At 35.4% G+C, this 22270-nt stretch overlaps 1 protein-coding gene across 1 annotated transcript in view; it reads right to left on the minus strand.

The window, feature by feature from the left end:
- ERC1 (ELKS/RAB6-interacting/CAST family member 1) overlaps positions 1-22270 on the minus strand; it is a 549219-nt gene that overhangs the window by 356119 nt on the left and 170830 nt on the right. The gene's annotated exons all lie outside the window — the stretch shown is intronic.

The raw sequence follows: 22270 nt of genomic DNA on the forward strand, positions 1-22270 counted from the left end.
TGGTTACGAGATGACGTTCCAACCATCTGAACCACACCGGCCAGGGCAACAAGCATTTTTGATGAAATTTCTCATTGTAGTTATTCCTTCCTTCAAACACACTTACATGCATTCATTTACTCAAAAAAGTATATTCTGAATTCCCTATTACATGCCAGACATTAATGACACGAAGCAAAATGAGTAGATCAATTTTTATTATGTTATAAAATGGTAAGAGAACTTTGCATGTGTAGCTAAATGCAAGCTCTGGTCGTGGTTGTGAGCCATCCTAATGAGTGAAAATTCTATTCTAGACAGATGGATTAGGAATTTTTTAAGCAAAGAAATAATCTGGTTCAGTTCTGTATTTCATACAGTTATTTCTGCTAGCCATAAAGAAATTTAACAGGTCTTGCATAAAGACATGGAAAATGATTAGGAGACTGTATCAATTCTGGTAAGAGATTTTGGAGATAAAATGAACTGAGAGAGATGGAAAAGAGGGAATGAGTTTGAGGAAAATTGTGGAAATAGCATCTTATCACTAGGAAGACTCAAATACACATAATGAAAAGTACAAAGCAAAAATATGAAGATGTTGTAGACTTTTTTAAAAATTTATTTTAGGGAGAGGGGATGGGAGGGTGAGAGGGAGAAAAATGTTGATGTGAGAAAGAAACATCAACCTGTTACTTCTCCAATGCACCCCAACTTAGGATCAAACCTGCAATCCAGGCTTATACCCTGCCCAGAAATTGAACCAGTGACTTTTTGGTTTTTGGAAAGACACTCAACCAACTGAGCCATACTGGCTGGGCAAGAGATGCTGNCCACCCCCCCCCCCCCCCCCCCCCGCTTTTTTTAAGGAGAGAGGAAGAAAGGGAGAAAGAGAAGGAGAGAAACATTTAATGTGTGGTTGTTACTCGTGTGACCACTACTAGGGACCTGGCCTACAACCCAAGCATGTGACTGGGAACCAAACTAGCAACCCTTTGGTTCACAGGCCAGCACTCAATTCACTGAGCCACACCAGTCAGGGTGAGATATCCTTTTTTTTCTTTCTTTTTTAAAAGTTTTTATTTATTTATTTATTTTTAGACAGAGGGGAAAGGATGGAGAAAGAGAAGGAGAGAAACATCAATGTATGGTTGCCTCTCATGTGCCCCCTACCAGGGACCTGGCCTACAACTCAGGCATGTGCCCTGACTGGGAATCGAACAGTGACCCTTTGGTTTGCAGGACGGCACTCAGTCTACTGAGCCACACAGCCAAGGTGAGATATTCTTAAAAAACTAAAGAAAATATAATAAATAAGGCAATTATTTTAGAACACACAAACTTCATTCATTCAACATATACTTGAGTTCCTGCTATACATCATTTTTATAGGTATTGAACATATAGAAATAATCACAACAGACAAAAATTCCCACCCTCTAAGAGCTTACATCCTAACACTGTAGACAGTGAATAATTAGTGAAATGAAAATAGTATGTGAGATGGCCATAAGTTCCATACAGAAAAATGAAGCAGGTTTACTTCATTTTCAACAAAAATGGAGGGTGTAGTCATATTCTTCGCAAGCTAATACTAGAAATAGCAGGTTTAAACTACATAGCTTTTGAAAAGCAACAAAAATGTTACCTCCTTTGGGAATACTTGCGTGCTCTCATGCCCCTGTATTCCATCACAATTATATAGATCCACATCCACAGACACATTCATCCCCATTCTCTCAGCTGTCTATACACTCACATTCATCACATTTACCTCCATTCTCACCTGTGCATTATAACACAAATCCCTAAGCATATTATCTGTTTTATACATGTCTCCACAAGTAGACAGGATCCTTCCCATTCACCCCAGTTTTTTATTTTCATATCTGACACATATCATATCCATAATAAACATTGGTTAACTAGTCAGTAAAAGAATAACATATAAACTTAGACTCTTATAACTGTAGTTAGGCATACACATAAACTCCTACCAAAAAAGGAACCAGAAAAAAACCCCAGATCCAACCTTCAGATAATTTCTTATCTTAATTTAGTATAAGCTTTTTAAAGGTCTGCTTCAGTCTACAGAGGAAGGAAAAAGAAGTCCCTGCCTAGAGTAAAGCAAAAATATTTGGCTAATTTAGAATATGGTGCCATGAATATAGGTGAACCACTAATAAGCCTAAAATGGGTTCAAGTCTGTTCCACTGTTAATAAAAGTCCAAAGCCTATCATTAGAAAAAAGACCATCATAAATGAAAAGCATTAGTTTTCCTTTAGTTTAATCAGACACTGCTAATGGAATATCAAATGTATCACTACTCAGGTTGAGATCTCACAACCACTAGAGAATTTTGCCACTCAAAAACCTAGTGCATACTCCATATATGTACAGAATGTGATGCCCTAGTGTTTATGTGTTTAACCAGCTATGCAAATCATTCCAGTTGCTGAGAATTTCTTACCAAGAATGAACAGTACAGAACCATTATTTAAACTGAAATTTCATAGAACCAAGTTTTATATACAAGAAAACAGAGATTTGTTTTATGGGCTCACCTTATATACAAATAGCCCCTAAATGCATAGTAAAAATAATACCTTCTGGGAAGGGATTTAGAAGAATATATATAAAGGATACATGGACAACAACTGAGAAGGGTGGAAATGGGAGGGTGAGGAGCACGGGGGTGGGATGGGATGGGAGTAATAGACAGAAAACTGTACTTGAAAAATAATTAAATAAAAAAATTGGGGGGAAAAATAATAACTCCCTCCTTTCTCCTCCATTATTAGTAGCTAAGAAAGAAATCACTTCAATTTTAAAATTCTACATGTATAATTTCTGTGCAGTACAACTCTTAAACAATCCATTATTCTCTGCTGGCAAAAACTTATCCTGATGAGGGACTTCCGCCAAGATGGAGGTGTAGGTGGAAACACTGTGCCTTCTCCCACAACCAAGTTTGAATACAACAAAGATTTAGTAAACAAAGACACAGCCAAAGAACAGAAAATTGAACTATACGGAAGTCTGACAACAATGAACCGTTCAACCGGGACCGCTAAGAGGGGCGGAACCAGCAGCTGAGCAGGGTCAGGAAAAAAAGATCCCCCGACCCAGGCGCGCAGACAGCTAGAGTAGCAGCGAAGACCCAGTAAGGGTGCAGGGCAGACTGACCACAGTCACACATTCACGTGCAGATAAACCAGCAGAGTGAGCAGTGAGACAGACTGAGGAGGCCCCAGTGGGCGAACCCAGAGGTGGAGGGCTGACCACAGTCGCACATTCACACGCAGTGGGACGGAACGCGAGGGCCCCGGCGGCGGCAGACAAGACTGCCATTGCTCCTCTTTGACCCTGCCCCCACTTACATCGTCTCAACCCAGCGACTGCCTTGCCCTGCTCTGATGAACACCTAGGGCTCCGCTCGTCATACAAAACTGGCACGAACAGTACAAAATATGGTGCAAGAAGAACTCAAAGTCCCAGAGGCAATAACTCTAAGCGAAAAAGAAATAGCGAACCTCTCAGATGCACAGTTCAAAACATTGGTGATCAGGATGCTCAAAGAACTGGTTGATTATACTTACACATTACAGGAACATATGAAGGCTAAACTAATTGAAATGAAAGGAAATGCACAGGAAACCAACAGCGATGGAAAGAAAACTGGGACTCATATCAAGGCAGTGGACCAGAAGGAAGGAAGAAGCAACCAAACAAAAAAGGAAAAAACAAGAATTCAGAAAAATGAGGAGAGGCTTAGGAACCTCCAGGACATCTTTAAACCTTCCAACATCCGAATTATGGGGGTACCAGAAGGGGAAAAGAAACAGCCACAAGTGGAACACTTATTTGAACAAATAATAAAGGAGAACTTCCCCAATCTGGAAAAGGAAATAGACTTTCAGGAAATCCAGGAAGCTCAGAGAGTGCCAAAGAAGTTGGACCCAAGAAGGAACACACCAAGGAACATCATAATTACATTAGCCAAGATTAAAACGAAGGAGAGAATCCTAGAAGCATCAAGGCATAAGGGGACAGTCACCTACAAAGGACTTCCCATCAGACTGTCAGCTGATTTTTCAAAAGAGACCTTACAGGCAAGAAGGGGCTGGAAAGAAGTATTCCAAGTCATGAAATCCAAAGACCTACAGCCAAGATTGCTTTATCCAGCAACATTTTCATTTAGAATGGAAGGGCAGATAAAGTGCTTCTCAGACAAGGTCAAGTTCAAGGAGTTCATTATCACCAAGCCCCTATTAAGTGAAATGTTAAAGGGACTTGTTTAAGAAAAAGAAGATTAAAATATGAACAGTGAAAGGACAGCAAACACACAGTTATTAACAACCACACCTAAAACAAAAGCAAACTAAGAGGACAGCTAGATCAGGACTGGAACCATAGAAATGGAGATCACATGGAGGGTTAGCAACAGGGGAGTGGGAGGAGGAGAAAGGGGGAAAAGGTACAGAAAATAGCATAGACAGTAGGCAGAAAATAGATAGGAGGGAGGCAAGAATAGTAGGGGAAATATAGAATGTAAAGAACTTGAGACACGTGGTCATAAACTAAAGGGGGGAATGGTAGGGGAGGGGGGTGTGCAGGGTGAAGGGGAATAAAGGGGGGGAATAGAACAACTGTAACGGTACAATCAATTATATATATATATATATATATAAAACTTTTCCTGATAATACTCAGGTGCAGAAGCTGCGAAACTAGATAAAGTCCTCATTAACAAGCACTCCCTAAACTATTTTCTTCTTCAATTCCTTAAATAGGTTGACTGTCGTTGGGCTGGAGGGGAAAAAAAAAGATTTCTATTCTTGGACTCCTGTGTACTTTTAAAGAGGAGGAATTCCATACTGAAATACACTAGCAAAATGAAGAAAGGACAGTGGAAACTAAAAATACCTTTGGGAAACCTACCATGAGGGAATAAGACTTGAAATAGACATATACGTGCAAACTATCTGTATAATTATGGAACAAACCCAAAAGATGCTGTGTGTGATGTGTGGAAGGACAGGCGTGTACAAAAATATTGTTTTCTTTATCCAGCTTAATGATGGATAACAATTGAGCCCTACTGAAAGCTCCTGTTACACATATTCACCTTGTTTGCAATTCAAAATTGTGTTTTGATCATGGATCTTTGATTTATGTGTGTTGCTAACCAGCTGGTATATGAATGCTACCATATTATTCTTGCCATACGCACTTCTTTTTTCAGCTTAATGTTGAGGTTGTAAAAGCTGTTCATCCTAATAGTCCCATATCTTATCACTTCAGTATTTATTATTTAATTTCTATGAAATTTATATTGGAGATCTTACTCCGTACTAAGTTTAATTTTCCACAGGATCTGAAATATATGATTTACAAATTGTTTTGAATACAATAGCCAGAAAAACACCTGTATCTGTTATTCACATACTTGAATAACAACGATAAAAGATGATTGTTTGAAATCGTGTTAAGTGGAAAAATACTCCTTTAAATATGCTCAGAGTATCTACCCACTGACAAAGAAACTCAGCTCTCCGTTTCACAGGAACAGAAAACACAAACTCCATAAAACACCAACATGACCCGGTAACAACAAAAAGCAGTAACAATGGTGGTGGTGATGAAGAGGGCTAGTGGTAATGATAGCAAGGAACAGTAACACTTAAAAAAACAGTTTGTACATGGCAGGTACTGTTGTAAGAACTTTATATATAACAACTATTTAAATATCACCCCAAAACTAAGGTAATTACTAATCAATCTAGCTACAGAATCCTACTCTTAATTACTATACATGTTTTATGATTTTAAAAATCACATAAAAGTGACTCAAGCATCTTTCCATAAACTATTCCTTATTATTGAGAACCATTTATTAATAAACACAGAATATTATTACTATGGTCATATATTAAAATATTATCCCCTTCTAAAGCAAAGAATAGGGTGGAGGTAGCAAGCCACTGCAAATGCAAAATTACATCTTCTGAGGGGGAAAATATGTATTTAAACACAATACACTAAACACTTGATATCAAGTATCTTTGGTAGAGAGAGCCAAAGATACTTGATATCAGGATTTGAGCACCATGATATTAAAATAGTCTGTAGAGCATGCCTTTGAAGGGGTAGAAATAAGCCAGTTTATTTATATAAACTTGACAATGAAATAGCTAAAAAGCTTTCCTTATTTCACTTAAATAACTTATTGTTAATAATATTGAAAGTTACTAAAATGGTTATTGGATAAATGATATATTTTATAATTCTATGGGCTTTTTTTCCACTTCTTCATAACCTATTTGATATAGGAAGTAATCACCAAGTACCTATCAGTGTGTATTCAATTTCTACATGAGTAAAGTTTTGTAACAATCGAAGGAATTGGTGTTTATTGTATATGTCTGTGTCCTTGATGATAAATAGGGAGGGGGAGGATCAACAGATCAACCAGGTTTACACATACAGTTCATTATTGTAGAGAAGAATTAACAATGTAGAATTCAAGAAGGAAATATTTTTAATTAACCATTTTGAGAAGATATTTTCCCTAAAATGACCTCTCTAATCATAATACAGTTCCATTAAATGGTTGAAAAACATAGAAATGATTACTATACTAGATAGAGTCTTTCTTTCATCCCCTCACACAATTTTTATTTTACAAATTGAGAGTAAAACCAATAAAACCAGAGGAAGACTAATGCTGAATGTATGCTATATATAAATTACTTATACGGGCACACCAATTCCACACTGGCACAGATTTCTTGACATCTTTTGTTTTGGTTTTTATCAGCATTGCCAGTTGTCACAAACTATCATGTTTCACTGTGGGTGATCTCTTTCTCCTAGTCAAGTGGAACTCATTATGCTGCCTTTGAGACCCTAATCACTGACATAAAGGTAGAAGAGACTTCCTCGATGACACAGTTCAAAGGACAAAGAATCCCAAAACACTTCTTAAAATCACCTGGCCACTTAATACATCATTTAAGGGAAATAATTTTTATGATGATGCCTCCACAGATCTAAGCAGCCATCAGTATCAAATTTGTTATGTGGAGCAAATTATTCAGAAATGCTCTCACCTTTATTTTCTTGGTTAATAATACCTTTCAATATCAGTGGCAGAAGTACAGTGTTGGGAACCACCCTACTAGTTGCAGAAGCTATAACCCCCTCATAGCTAAAGCTGAATAAAAAGACCTTGGGACCATAAGCCACTTAAGGAGACAAAGCTTATCTTCCCGACAGGGATACCACCTCTGCCCCCCTTTACTTTACCCTGCTGGCCCCAGGTGGGTGACTGGTTAGCCAATGATGGGTAAGATTTCTCAAGGGAGGGATGACCTAAGACAGGCACAGTCATAATGGGGCCATCAGGGAAGGACTTGGGGAACTATAGAAAAAGGGGGTGATGGACCCTCGGCTTTGACATAGCCTGAGTCCTCATTCTGTCTGTAAGAAGTCTCCTAATCTCTTGGCTGCCTTACTTCCCCTGCCTGACTTAAGCCTGAAACCATGCCAGAAGTGTGTGTGACCCTGTGCTGGAAAGGGTGGGTTTCCGGGAGATCAGGCCTAAGAAAGAATGTATAAAATCCTGTGAAACCACCTCTGCTAAGAATACCCTCAATTTAATTGATAAGAGTCCAAGCAGGAAGTGAGTTTGTTCCCCAAAGTTTTATGGTCCTTTAGCTATCTGACCCTGACTCAGAATAAGCCCTCATGGTTCTCTGAATGTTATCTATTGATTGATCATTACTGTCTGACAATGATTGATGAGCTTTACACCCTGTATTCTTCCTATGCAAATTGAACCCAATAAAAGCCCATTGAGGAACAGGCTTAAGGCCCTTCTCCTCTGAGATTGGCCAACTTTTTCTCCAGGCAGATCATGTCTTCTTGGTAGATTTATTTTCATTCACTTGGCCTCGGAGCAGGGGGCAGGGAGGGGTCTGCTGGACAAAGCTCCTCCACTTCAGTTGTGGATGAACTAATTGGCTGGAACACAGAAATCCACAGTGATTAATAGAATCTAAAAAGAGAAATTTCACCGAGTCCCCTAATATCCAGGCAATTATTTGTCTACTATGCTATACTCTGGGAAACTGCAGAAACTAGGCACAACAATAATTTACCAAAATTAGCAGGTTTTGCCCAGACTATTTACAGGATGGGGCAAAAGTAGGTTAATAATTATTTGTATGGGAAATAATACAATAATTAATTAATAGTAAGAATAAAGTCTATGTTTCAGTATCAACTGTACAGCTATTTTTCCCCACCCTGTATATTTGCCTCTAAATTTTACTTGTCTAATCATTACAAGACACAGGAGTAATAAAGTCAGGAGAAACTTTAAGCCATGTTTTAAATTCAATTTAGGTTGTTAAAATCTCCCATATCTATATTCTCAATTATGGTTTATGGTCTTTGGAAAGTCAGCAAAGATTCTGATTGGCAATCAGTTCTTACTCTAGTTTAGTTTCCCTCTCAACTGTGATATTCTTTCGTCGCATAAGTTACGGGAGGGGATAACTGTAATGAGTAAGCACATAGCTATGTCCCACTGGACCAGTTACTTGATTTTTCCAATTACCTGTAAAGCTAAAGACCACTGATATCCAGCAGATGTTATTCATTGCTGGGAGGGAAAACAAGTTCCTTAACAGACTTGTTAATGGGACAGATAATGTGTCCAGGGACCATTTACATTAAAATAAATGGATAATATGAAGCAAAATCTGGTAAGAAAAAAGGTCACTGCCAATTGAAATCTCCTTTGTAGACAATTATGAAAATGGCTCAAATGTTTGTTTTTGTATCTGGTAGGCATACATAAAAACCTGACACACCTGCCTGTACTAAAACTGCTCAGAGACAGAGAAAACCCCAAAATCCACAAGGACAGTCCTTCCAAGGTGCAGTGATGGTGAGACTGCACTTCAGACCTCCATTCACGTCTCTATGGGTGGTATCCCCAGGGCTGTACAACAACGATGGAGATCTTGGTGGACGTCACAGATCTGCAGTTCAATGCATTTTAGTGATGGAGAAATCAGTACTTTTAAATAACTAAAGCAAATGCACTAGGCTTAAAGGAAAAAAAAGTAACCACTAACTCCTGTTAATAAAGTTGAGAAAAATGAAATAATTAATAATAGAAGGCTACCTAAATTATTTATGATCTGGATGAAATATTATGCAACCAATATAATTCAAATACATGAGAATTAAATAAAAATATTTGGGAGAATCTTATCAAATTAAATAAAATGTTTCAGAAATTTGGATTTCTAACCTGGAAAACTCCTCTGTGAACAAAAGTGTTAGGAGAATAAAGTGAGGAGATCTGGTAATTACAGGAAGATAAAAGAGATAAAGAACAAAGTACACATCTGATGCTTGAAGCTACCTTCTGTCTGGTTAAAGTGTACATACTGGTGTGGCAGAGAAGAAAAATCACAAAAAGCTATTTCATCCAATTTTGATTTAACAACTTCTTCAAATGGTTATTTCAACTTCTCAACTAAAGTTGACAGGTACCTGGGCATCTATCCAATATCCAAATGGCTTTTCCCACAGGTAAGAAGGCAAGTTAATTCATGTCAAATAACAAGCAGTTTAAGCAGAAGAAAATATTGACTGTGCATCGCATCAAATCTTTGATCAAGCAGTCTTTTTTCAAATCCTTTGTCCTTTTCTATAACAGATACTTACCTAGGTATTTATTACTCTGACAAGTTCCTGTTACAATGTCTCCTGAGATACCACTTAGAACAACCTTTGTCACAAAAGTGGATTCTATAATGAATTGTTAACTACCATTTCTCAAATTTAAAATGTTCAAGTCAGGGCATTCCGAACTAGAGCTTACAAGACTCTGAGAATATTAATAAGGCATACTATCGATAGAAAATGATACAGATAAACACCAATCCTCAAATTTTTCACTAAGCTACCTAAAAGTCCAAGAAAATTTTGTTTTACTAAAAAGACAAAACTATTTCTTGTTGTATAAGGCATTGCAATATAAGCCTCTGAATAGTTCTTACTTAGATTATATTATACCCTAGAACTCAAAAACAAAGCATTTATCCAAAGGATAGGTTCTCTCAGGTCCAATCCTATTGCCTGCATGATAATGTTGGTACAACATTTCTACATTTCCCCGAGTGAAAAACACAACCATCCTTATCCCAGGATGCATGGTTGGTTCAACTTATAAAAATCAATCAGTATAATGTACTATATTAATAAAGAAGAAAAAACACACGCTCATCTCAATAAACATAGAAAAAGCATTTGAGAAAATCCAACACCTTTTCATGATAAAAACACTCAATGAACTAGGAATAGAAAGTAATGTCCTAAACCTGATAAAGGGCATCTATGAAAAACCCACAGTTAACATCATACTGGTGAAAAATGAAAGACTGTCCCCAAAGATAAAGAAAAAGATAAGGACACCCGCTCTCATCATTTCTAGTCCTCATCACCCTGGACAATCAGGGAAGGGCCATTAAGGAAGAAAAAGAAAAACTGGAAAAGAAAAAGTGTAACTATCTCTATTTGCAGATAGAGAATACTAAAGAATCCACTAAAACACTTATTAGAACTGAACTAATAAACAAGTTTAACAAAGTTGCAAAACATAAGATCAATATTCAAAAATAACTTGTGTGTCTGCATATAAGAAATGATTAATTTTATAATGAAATGAAAACAATTCTACTTACAATAGCATTAAAATGAAATATTTAAAAATAAATTTAAAGAAGTACAACACTTGCAAACTTAAAAATGCAAAACACTACTAACAGAAATTAAATACAGAAGATAAATAATTTTAGGATATCCTACATTCAGTTGAAAGATCTGACATTGTTAATACAGCAATATTCCCCAAACTGATGAACAGACTTAACACAATACCTATTAAAGTTCCAAATGCCTTTTTTTTTACAGAAATGAACACACTGATCTCAAATTTTATATGGAATTACAAGGGACCCCCCCCCAAAAAAGCCAAAATGATCTTGAAAAGGAACAAAGATAATTCACAGTTCTCAATATCAAAACCTATTACAGAGCTCAAGACTGTGGTATAGCATAGACATCTAAATTGATGGAATAGAATCCAGAATTCATAAATGAACGCGTCTTTGTTCAACTGATTTTTAGCAAACATCCCAAGACAAATCAGTGGGGAAAGAAGAGTCTTTTCAACAAATGGTGATGGGACTAACTGAATATCCACATGCAAAAAAAACAAAGTTGAACCCTTACATTATACCATTTCCAAAAATTAAATTGGAATAGATCAAAGACCTCAATGTAAAAAACTAAAACTATAAAACTCACAGAAGAAAATGTAGGAAGAAATCTTCGTGACCTTCAGTTAGGCAATGTTTTCTTAGATACAACACCAAAATCATAAACAACCAAAAAAAGCCAAAAAAAATGGGATTCATCAAAATTTAAAACTTCTGTGCATAAAAGGATAAAATGAAGAGATAACCCACAAAAATGGGAGAAATATTTGCAAATCATATATCTTATATGGTAGAACCTCCAGAATATATAAAGACTTCCTAGAATTAAACAATAAAAAGAAAAATAACAATTTAAAAATGGACAAAATATTTGAAGAGATTTCTTCAAAGAAGATACACAAATGGTCAACAAGTAGATGAAAAAATGTGCAACACCATTAGTCACTATGGAAATGCAATCAAAGTCACAATAAGGTACTAATGCACACCCATTAGAATGTCTATTTTAAAAAGAAAAATAACAAACAGTAATGTAAAATTGTGTTGTAAAGCCATTTTACAAGTAGTTTGGAAGTTACTCATAAAGTTAAACATGAATTAACATCAATTCCATTCCTAGATATATTCCCAAGAGAAACAAAAAGATCCAGTCATACAAATTTCTGTGAATAAATATTCATAAAATCATTATTATAATATCTAAAAACTAGCAACCCAAATTTCTCTAAACTGATAAACAGATTCAAAATTCAGTATGTTCATTACAATGGAAGATTAACCACAAAAAGCAATAAAATACTGATACTTCTACAACACAAATGAATCCTGAGAATATTATGATAAAGAAGCCAGACACAAAAAGCACATATTGTATGATTACATTTATACGCAATGTCCAGAACAGGAAACTCCAGACAGAGAAAAGGTTGTTAGTGGTTGCCAGAGGCTAAGGGGTTGTGACTGTTAATAGGTATAGTTTTCTTTTTGGGATCATGAAAATGTTATGCAATTGGATAATGCCAATGGTTGACAGTCTCATAACTATAAAAAAAATTACTGAATTACACAGTTTAAAACAGTACATTTTATGGAGCATGAAGAATTGTATCTCTTAGGGAAAAAATATCCTAATTAATCCCTTAGTGCTAGCCTAAAAGTCAAAGTTCCACAATATGAATTAAGTGTGAGACTACTAAAGCTTATAATTTATCCTACTTTATTCCCCAAATAACCAATTGGCTAAACCAATTTAGCCAACCATGTCTGTTTTTAACAGATTTAGACATTCTTTTTTACATTCAATGTATCATCTATGCACATATTCAGTCTGGTTATTTTCTAGATGGCAGTCTCTTCCATGTTACATCACTAATATGCAAAAGTTTTCAATTGTGCTTCTCACATAAAGTTAATTTTCAAAATAAGTCTGAGGCAAAAATTCACCTTTTGCTGTCAGTCCATCTTTTCCATACACCTTATTACTCTGTCCCCTTTTCCAATAAATTATTTTCATACCCTGTGATAATTTCTGAATCAGGTAAAACAATTGTAAACTGTTCAGAATTCCCTATGGTTTGAGGTGACTTTTATTGGGAGCAATGAATGATACAGAAACCCTATGAATAACAGATTAAACACTGAATTGAGTGTGGAAATAGAAAAATTCCTTTTTGTTCTAAAAAGACTGCAACATCTTAAGACAACTAGAATAAGAAAAAAGAGTAAGAGCCTTATCACCATACCACTTGCAAAAAAATAAATCTCATCCTCATATTCTCAACATTTTATTCAATGGAAGCATATATTGTGCAAAAATGACCGCAATATCTCCCAACTGGTGTGCTCTTCTGCCATATGGCACTGACACTCCTCCATTAAGAAGTGGAGTCTATTTCTTTACCTCCCTAAATCAGTGGAAGTCCTGTGACTACTATGACCAACAGAATACAGCAAAAGGAATCCTCTGCCACTTCCAAACTGTTTCTTAGCATAATCCTTAACTGACCAGGCAGCTTCTGACTCTATCACCTATGACTGTAGAAGTCAGGTGCCACATAAGAAGTGTGACTAATCTCACCATGCTGTGAGATGCCCAGGACATGTGCAGAAGCCCTGAGGCAAAAGATACCATGTAGCCATATAGCCAGAGGCCAGGAGTACCTGGGCAGAATGTGTGCATGTGAAGAAGTCATCTTAGTAGTGGATTATCCAACCCAGAAACCCACAGCTGTCACCACAGGATCAGGGACAAAGCACCCAAGAGAGCCCTTCCTGAAGTCCTGACTCACAAATAATTGAGCAAAATAAAATTATACACCTGAAACTTATATAGGTTGTTAACCAATGTAACCCCCCCAAAATTAACAATATTTTAAAATAAATAAATTAAACATAATTTATAACATGGTAAACTGAGATCTTCCCTTTTTCAGAGCGTAATTTTTCAGTCATCATAAAACTGTCACTTGTATAAGATCAGCTTCATTTAAAAAGAGTTATCTATTAACAAACTAGAAGTTAACTTAGACTTTGAAAGTTCAACTATCTGTTGGGTTGGCCAAAAAGTCCATTACATTTTTTCCATATGATGGTGCTTAGTTGTCTTTAACTTCATTCAAAACAATTTTGTTAGACTGTATTGTGACAGCTGTCAGTCATATCAGCATGCATTAAAAAAAAATTGGTGAACTTTTGTATAGCCATTTTAATACTGAAAATGAAAAAAATACTCAACAATTTTGGCATATTATGCTTTATTATTTCAAGAAAGGTAAAAATGCAACTGAAACACAAAAAAAGATTTGTATAGTATATGGAGAAGGTGTTGTGACTGATCAAATGTGTCAAAAGTGGTTTGCAAAGTTTCTTAGTATTACTCACATTTTGGCCAAATAATTCTTTGCTGTGGGGTTGTCTTATGCACTGGGAGATGTTTAGCAGCACCCCTGGCCTCTTTCCACTAAAAGCCAAAGGCGGGAGATAGCTGACATACTCAAACTATCCAAATCAAAAAAGTTATTGGTGAAAATGAAAAATGTGTTTTATTTTATGGAAAAAAACCTTATGGATTTTTTTGCCAACCCAATACCTCTTTAATGTTTACTTGAGAAAAAGAGGGTAAAAAAATTATATGAAGCAAAATAAATCCATACAGAGTATATTCCCCAGTAGAAATATCATCATCCATCAGACTTCACTCACTATGAACTGCTTTTTTAAAATAAAATGGTATTTTAAGAAATAAACTATGCACATTCTCCAGAGAAATAAAGGAGAAAATTCTAATATCTAAGTACATTAAGTTTCCAAATTTGATTTGGACCCGACTTGGTCTTCTCTTACCTTCTTCAACATTGGGTTGTGACTTAAAAAATAATAGCTTTTAGAAAGCACTACAATTAATCCTTATGAAAAAAACAAAATATTAATTTCCTCTGAATAAATTAGTAAATTTTGTCTAATGATAAAACATATCCTCTCTTCCATTTTATGATGTGGAAGAAATAAAGAAACTAACACTGCCTTAGCAAAAACTCCATAGAAAACAGAATATATAAAGAACCTACTCTTTCTGACTTCCTACCCAAAACAAAATAACAGACACTGTAAGAACCAATATAGGAGCCCCCCAGTACTCCCCCTGCTAAAGCCCACCTAATTCTATGCATAGACCTTTTTCTGCTACTATTAAATCTAAACTCTAAATACCAAACCCCAGGAAACTGAAGCAAGCAAGGTAAAATAAACAGAAGTTACATAAGTACTGAAGGGAATAATACAAAAGGGAGTGATGGTAACATCTGCTTCAGCAAATTAAACTCCAAGCTACATTATAATTTATAATCAATCAAGAAGCTGTACAATTTTAACACAGATTTTTAATGCAGCTCAGATCTAAATGCTCAATTACATTTTCTAGGTCAGTGATTTACTATAAAGATAAGAAATTTACTATTAACATAAAAACTATTTTAAACCTAAGGGGGGAAGCCTGGGAAGGAGGGAGCCCAATGCCAATGGTTGGCCATCTGCTACTGTCCTGGTTCTTTCTCTGACATACAAATACATACACTAACTAGAAACCTAGGAGCGTATGGGAGGGAAGTGGTGCCCAGACAGAGCCAAAACTAGTCCAGGGTATGGGACTCACAATCTAGCCATATTCCCAGCTGCTACTGTTCTCAGAAAATACTTTTTTAAAAAGTGCATATATAATATGCTGAAAGTAATGCCAAAGCCATATACTATTTCCTGGTATTTCTCCTTAAATATTAAAATATTTTGCAGCTGCCCAAAAAAAAAAAAAAAGGTTGAAAGCAGAGCTACCATAGCCCTCTTCCTCATATGTCTGAATCAAGAAGCAAAGTAGGTTAAGTACTGTGCAGAATTAAGACATCTCTCCAGGAATATCTGAAATTCTGCCAGAAAAGCTGTATTTCAATATCCTACTGTAGGTAAATCTCAAGGTATTAATTTTTAAAAATCTTTAGGGCAACAGGAAAGAAATGCTGAAATCTATTTATTAGTTTCCTAAACAAACTTAAAGGACAATAAAAATGAGTATATTTGCTGAAATCTTTTATCAATATGTAACACTAGGAAAGATTTTCCCAGTGACCATATGAGAGTTCATAATGAGGAAGAAAAGTTTTTCATAGAGCTCTACTAGAAGTTTTCAAAAATCTGTATTACAAAATGTTTGAAGAACAAAAGTGAAATTCCAAGGCATGTCACTCTGAAAAGGAACACTACACATTTTCATTCACACTGCTCTCTTGACTTGGGATGTCAAACCCCTTCCCCATCTGCCTGGCACATTTTTATTCATTTGCAGGACTCAGCTCCTATGACTTAGACTCTTTTCACTCAAGGTCAAACCTAAAACTTCTTGCTTTGTGCCCCCACAGTATATAGCATTTGCATCATAACGTCTTTAATTTCCACGTCTCTGAGAATCTGAGAACAGAAACCATATACTATTTGTTTTGCATTTAGCACAGTGCCTCGTATATAGCAAGAGGTACTATGTTGAATGCATGAATGAAGACAATTCAGGAAAATCCGGAAGCCCACAAAAACATAATTTTTAATATACAATGATAACTGTATACAGTGAAGGGGAAAAGGATAAAGAGAGAGTAATATTCTAGTGTCACAAATATACACATTGCTTAGAAAGCTAGGAAAACATGAGGTGGTGGTGGTCCTGAAACAGCCAAAGATAGTTGAGTATATCAAAGGGCCTCATAATCCTGTCATCACTGTAAGAAAGAATTATATGGAGTGACCACTCCAATTGACTCAATTTTTTTAATGCCATACCCAAAGCATATTTTTTCTTTTCTTTTCTTTTTTTGAGAGTGGGGAAGGGACAGGGAGGGAAGGAGGGAGGGAAAAGAGAGGAGAGGAAAGGGAAAGATGGAGGGATGGAGAGAAGAAGGGAGAGGGATGGGGGATAGAGAGATACAGAGATACAGAGATACAGAGACAGAGAGACAAGAGAGAGAAACACTGATCAGCTGCCTCCCATAGACACCATGACTGGGGGTTGAACCTGCAACCTCTCAGTTTATGGGATGATACTCCAGCCAAATGAGCCATATTGTTCAGGGCAAGTGACACACTTGTAAGGGCCTGGATAAAGAAGAGAGAGAATTTCAGATTTATAAAAAGGCTAGACAAACTTGGCTTACAAAAAAAAATCTACAGCCAAAAGAAAGAGTTTTTTAAATTACTTTGATAAATACACATATATCCATCCATTTGGTAGAGACTTTTTATAATATACCACGAAAGTCTTTTCTGGGCCTGTTCAACATTGTATCACTTACATAAAAGTATAAAGAACATCCTCATAAATGAATAGAAGGCATAAAACTGAAGGAGATAGACTATATAATCAAATCAAGATTTAACAAGATCCTCAGCGATTAGGGTAACTGGCTTATAAAATTTAATAAGAATATAAACAATGTTAATACCTGGCATATGCAACACTTTACAGGTTCCAACATGCTTTCATACATATTATTTTTAAAAAACTGAGATGACTATTATATCCTGTCTACAGATGAAGAAACTGAAAATTAGTGAGTTTCAGTGAGTTGACCAATGTAACATTTCAGGTACCACCAAGAACAGAACATTAATAACATCCTAATCATCTCTTTTGCAATTAGATCCAAAATTCCAACTGGACTAAAGTATGGAGGAAAAATGAATTTAGACAAATATTTTCCATTAGAAAAATTAATCGGGACCAATAAAAACAATGAAAGAAATACTTGCCCTAGGAAAATAAGGTTTGAGGGCTGTAAAACAGCACATTTCCAATATCTGAAGGCCATCCTGCAGAAGGACTGCACTTGTTCAGTACGGCCCAGTTCATCAATCAGCAAATACTGTAAGTAGCCAAATTCTGGTTCAAGAAAAGAGGGTCAAAACTTTCCAAGTCATCTATGTCTCATAGTTAGACCTATCTGACCATAAGCTAAATAAATCCAGAATAAAGATTTATTCTTTGTAAGAAGAATAAACAGACAGCTGGACTTCATCAAATCAGACTCTACATCGGTATCAGACGTTGTTTCAAAATGTACAAATAAACTTCTAGGAAATGGTGGTTCTAATTTCAGGATTATAAAATTATTTCTAAGAACAATTCTTTTTTTTCAATGAAGATAGGTATGAACAGGAAGGTTTTTTCCTAAGCATTTTCATTATTAATATTTAAACAAAAGAAAACATATAAAGTATATAATAAACACCCATGCACCAACCATGCAAATGTAACAAGTTACTCTGTCTCCAGTTACTTTAAATAAAATTCAAATACTATATTACATACTATTATATATATTATATAATACTTAATGTCTATTTTTATATGTTGTAAAGTATAATAAATTAAACATATGAACACATTCCCTATCTAAAGAATATGAAAATTACCTAAACCACTTTGAAATTTATATATATATATATATATTCCTCCTTATCTCATCTTTCTGCCTTCCCTATCTCCAAAAGAAATGACTTTGTTGAATCTCTATCCTACATATTCCCTTGCCTTAAAACAAAAAAATAATATGTAATATTTGACAGAGGACACAAAAACATACAATGGACTAAAGATAGCTTATCCAATAAATGGTGATGGGAAAATCGAACAGATACATGCAAAAAATGAAACTGTTCTCATGCCACCTTTTTATCCACACACAAGAATAAACTCAAAATGGGTTAAACACTTAAATGTTAACTCAAAACCATAAAAATCCTAACAAACATAGGCAGTAAAATCTTGGATATTACTTGTAGCAGTATTTTTTCTGCTTTATCTCCTCAGGCAGGAGAAACACAAGAAAAAATAAACAAGTGGGACTACATTAAACTAAAAAAGTTTTGCACAGCAAAGAGAACATCAATGAAATAAAAAGACAACATACTGAGTGGGAGAACAAATTCACCCATACAAAGGATAAGGGGTTAATATCTAAAATTTATAGAGAACAACTACTCAAACAACTCAACACCAAAACAACAAACAATCCAGCTAAAAAATGGGCAAAGGACCTAATAGACATTTCTCCAAACAGGACAAACAGATGGCCAATAGACATATAAAAAGATACTCAATACCACTAATCATCACAGAAATGCAACTTAAAAGTACAATAAGATATCACCTCGCACCTCCCAAAATGGCAATAAATCAATAAACAACAAGTGCTAGTGAGGATGTGGAGAAAGGGGAACCCTTCTGCACTGTTGGTGAGAATGCAGATTGGTGCAGCCACTGTGCAAAGAAAGCAGTATGCAGATTCCTCAAAAAATTAAAAATGAAACTGCCTATGACCCAGCTATTTCATTTCTGTGAATTCATCCAAACAAACCTGAAACACTAATTCAAAAAATCATATCCATCCCTATGTTCATCACAGCATTATTTACAATCATCAAGATTTGGAAGTGTCTATCAATAGGTGAGTGGGTAAAACAGCTATGGTTCATTTACACACCAGAATACTACTCAGCCCTAAAAAAGGAAAAAATTACTCTTTGTAACAGCATGATCAACCTGGAGAATGTTATGCTAAGTGAAATAAGCCAGTCAGAGAAAGACAAATACCATATGATTTCACTCAAATGTGCAATCTAATGAACAAACCAAACTAATATCCAAAATAGAGACAGACTCATACAGAGAACAGGATGAAAGGTTGGGGCTGTATATTAGGAAGTAGAAGAATCGAGCAAAAAAGAAAAAGAATTCATGGTCATGGACAACAGTGCGGTGATTGTTGCAGGGAGGGAGGTGAGTGTAGGTGGGTATGGGAGGATAAATGGTAAAGGGAAAAAATGAAAATAAAAAAATAATAATGTTCTATTGTGTGACTACACCACAATTTACTTAATCCATTTTTCTGAAAAGAACATTTACGCAGTGTTTCCTCAGTGTTTGTTTTGTTTTGAATGCAAACAAGGTTACTATGAGCATTCCTACATGCGTACCGGAATTCCTCAATGGTATATGGATCTGGGTATGCCTACTTTTAATTTAATAAGGTTAAGTCCTTTCCAAAGTAGTTACATCAATTAAAAAAACCCACAACACTGAGTGAGAAATACAGATGCCATATTTATCAACACTTAATATTGTCAGATTCCTTACTTTCTGCCAATATAGCATGAAGTGATAGGTATAAAATGGTTTCTTAATCAGGTCTTATTTTACATTCTCCTGATTACAGTGAGGGTAATTTACTTCTCATATTTATTTGCCATGTGTAATTCTCTGATTTTATATATTTTATTAATACATACATAGGTTGTAAAAGAAAAAATATATACATCCTTCTGACCTGAAGTATAGGGTTTGCATAAACAGAATAGAGGGAATACTATCAAAAAAAGATATGCCAAGAAATTTCAACTGTATTTGAAATTATTTTTTTATTGATTGTATTTTCTTCCATTACCATTTACTCCCCTTATACCCTCCTTCCCCCCAAAATCAGCACACTGTTGTCCATGCCCATGACCCCTTTTTCCTTTTTGCTCATTTCCTCCACCCCCTAACTACCTCACCAAAAGCTGTCCTCCTGCTCTCTATCTGAGTCTGTTACTATTTTCTTTGTTAATTCAGTTTGTTTATTAGATTCCATATATGAGTGAAATCATAAAGTATTTCTCTTTCATTGACCTCGTAAATAATGAAAAATTATCTAACTTCTTGCTTATTGTTTATTTAAATTTGAGTGCATATTGAGCATCTTTTCATAGGATTTTCTTCATTTTGGAAACTATATAATTCATGTGTTTTTCACATTTTTCTATGAGATGGTTTATTCTTTCTTTATTTATTTATAGTTCTTTCCCTAGTGAGTGATACTGCCTCTTTCCTTGTGTTTCACAGATAATTTTCTTACTTGTCATTTTCTTTTTAATTTACTTTTCTTTTTAAAATTTAATTATTGTTCAAGGACAGTTTTCTGTCTTTTACTCCCATCCCAGCTCACCCCACCCCCCGTGCTCCCCACCTCCCTCCCATTTCCGCCCCCCCTTAGTTGTTATCCATGTGTCCTTTATACTAGTTCCTATAAATCCTTCCCATTTTTCCCCTGAAATTCCCTCCCCTCTACCCTCTGGTCACTGCCCCTTACTTTAGGGAAATTCTTTTAGAATTCATGTGTCAAATTGAGGAGTCCTTTCCTCTGTGTCCTCTCAATATTAGGTCATGCTCTGACAGTACTTATACATGCAAACATTACTAAAGAATTCACACAGTTGCCTCTGTTCTTTTTAAAGTTTCTTTCTCCATTACACCTAAAAATTCTTTTTAAAAATGTATATATTGGTGTAATGATTCAGTTTTATATTTTACATGTGGCCATAATCTACATATCAGTAGAAATTTTAAAAGGTTCAGTTACAAATGTTTGATGAAAAACACTCAATATAAACAATTACAAAAGTTTTGGAGAACAACTTGTCATCTTGCCATCTATCAATTTTTTTAGATGCACACAATATCAAATTATGAATAAAATGTATTTATATTATTTGCTATACCATTATAACAAATATAAACAAGATAAGATGTATAAACATCTAATTGTATTTAAAAATCTTAGGACATTAGTTAACCAAATTATGGTACAATTATGACACTGAAAAGCATGCAGACAATAAAAACAATGACAATGTCACTAATCATCACAGAAATCCAAATTAAAACCACAATGAATATTAAAAAAAAAACACAATGAGATATCACCCCACACCTCTCAGAATGACTATCATCAATAAATCAATAACCAACGAATGCTGGACAAGATGTGGGGAAACAGTAGTCCTTTTACACTGTTGGTGGGATGCACAGTGGTATAGCCACAGTGCAAAGCAAAATGGGTCTGCCCTTTGACCCAGCAATCCCACTTCTGCAAATATATATGAAGGAACGCAAAACACAAATTTGAAAGAATACTTGCACCTCTATGTTCACTGCAGCATTATTTACAGTCGCCAAGATATGGAAGAAGCCCAAGCGCCCACTAGCAGATGAGTGGATAAAACAACTATGGAAATAGTTGGAACACCTATGGAAACAACTATGGAAATAAACAACCATTTATTAGATGGAATACTACTTGACTGTAAAAAAGAAAAAATTTTACCCATTGCAACAGCATATATGGACCTAAAGAACATTATGCCAAGTGAAATAAACCAGTCAGAGAAAGACAGATACCATATGATGTCACCCATATGTGGAATTTAATGAAGAAACTGAACTAACAAGCAAAACAGAGACAGGCTGACTCAAAGATGGAGAGCAGGCTGACACATAAAGGGGCACGAGTTCGGCGTGGAGGGATTCAGAAATAAAAAAGACTCAATGACATGGACAACAGTATGGTAATTGTGGGAGCAAAGAGGGTATTAGGGGGATAAATGGTAATGAAAAAACAATTCAATAAAAAAAAAT

Source organism: Sturnira hondurensis, unplaced genomic scaffold (genome assembly GCF_014824575.4).
Source record: "Sturnira hondurensis isolate 20B ecotype Veracruz unplaced genomic scaffold, ASM1482457v3 Scaffold0015509, whole genome shotgun sequence".
NCBI lineage: Eukaryota > Metazoa > Chordata > Mammalia > Chiroptera > Phyllostomidae > Sturnira > Sturnira hondurensis.